We start from the raw sequence: 1,646 nt of genomic DNA on the forward strand, positions 1-1,646 counted from the left end.
TGGGTTGTTATGATCGCCTAATATCGCCTAATGCCTGATATCGCCTCTAATATCGCGCAATATTGCGCAATATTGCGCAATATATCGCGCAATATCGCGCACCCTCGCGCACCCTCGCGCACCCCCTCGCCCCGGCGGCGGACCGCGGCCGCGGATTTCTTTGTTTTCGGCGGAGACCATCTAAAGCTGGCGGCGCAGCCGGCGCGCCTGCGGCGCGCCGTGGTTTCTAAATTTTCGCGACGTCGCGGAAGTAGAGCGTGCCGTCCGCGAAGCGTACGCCTGACTCGCGCGCTCTCGTTCCGACCTGGACGTCGAGCACGGCCGCGTATCCACGAGTAATCGTCATCCTCAAGCCGTTCATCGTCGGGTGATGGGTGAGGGTCCACGTGCCGAGAAAGGCGTCGTCGGAGTCCGACGCCATGACCACAGACTCATTATACTACACAAAATAAAGAGAACCGCGTTTTCCCGCTTGAAATAAAGAAAACACACTCCGGCCGGCCGGTGCAACAAGTATGTGCCAGCCCGCGTCAGCGCCGCGCGCCGCAAGCCGCCGCCTCTGCGCCGCCTCCGTGCAAGCATTCGGAAGGCCGCCAGGGATGGCCAAGTGGGAGCGGTGCTGGCGTGGCTCGACGGCGGCGGGCGGGTCGACGAGACGTTCGTACGGAGCGGATGGGCCAGCAAAGAGCAAGAAAAAAGAAAAAGAAAAGCGGTGCGTGCAATCGTGTGTTTGGCGTCATGTCGTGTGTGCCTTCGCTTGTTCCTTTTCACAACGAAGTCTGCTCAAAAAGAAAAGCAAACGACCGTCCGCAACCCCGCCCGTTTGCACCGCCCGTTTGCATGCCCGGCCGAGCGAAGGCTGGCTCGGCCGCCTCCCGGCGCGGGCACGCTTCTACGGCGGCTACTGCTGCGCCGCTCGCGCTGCCGAAAAGGATCGAGGCGGCGGCGGCGGACGGCAAGGTGGGCGTGGTGCAGACGTGGCTCACCGGGGATGGGCGGGTTGATGCGACGTGCGTGCGTCGCGGTGTCAGTGGCTGTACGCTCCTGCTGATCGCCGCCGAACACGGTCACAAGCAGCTCGTTGAAGTGCTGCTGAAGCGCGGCGCGGAGGCGGACGCGCGAGACAGCGAAGGCAGTTTTTCGCTGATGGCCGCCGCCGCCAACGGCCACGAGCGCGTGGCCGAGATGCTGCTGCGGCACGGCGCGGAGACCAACCTGCAGAGCAGCGAAGGAGGCACCGCTCTGATGCTCGCCGCCCTCGGCAACCATCCCGCCGTGGTGCTTCGCTTGCTGCGGGCGGGCGCGGACATGGCGCTGCGCACTGCGGCGGGCGAGACGGCGCTGCAACTCGCCAAGGAGGAGGGCCACGCCGAGTGCGTCGAGGCATTCAGGACGTATCTCGGCGAGGTGACGACGGGCCGGCGCGAGGCGCCATCGGCCGAGGCGGGCGGCGCAGGGGCGGGCGGCGCACCCGCAGGCGAGGCGGCGGCGGGCGCCAGTGCCGTGGTCTCTGCCTCGAGCGGCGAGGGCGCGGAGGCCGCGCCGGGCAGCGAGGCGGTGCCAGAGGAGGTTGTGGACGCGGCTGAGGATGGCGATGAGGAGCCGGTGCTGGCGTGGCTCGACGGCGGCGGGCGGGTCGACGCGAC

The sequence above is a fragment of the Emiliania huxleyi genome (assembly GCF_000372725.1).
Source record: "Emiliania huxleyi CCMP1516 unplaced genomic scaffold EMIHUscaffold_108, whole genome shotgun sequence".
NCBI classification, from domain to species: domain Eukaryota; phylum Haptophyta; order Isochrysidales; family Noelaerhabdaceae; genus Emiliania; species Emiliania huxleyi.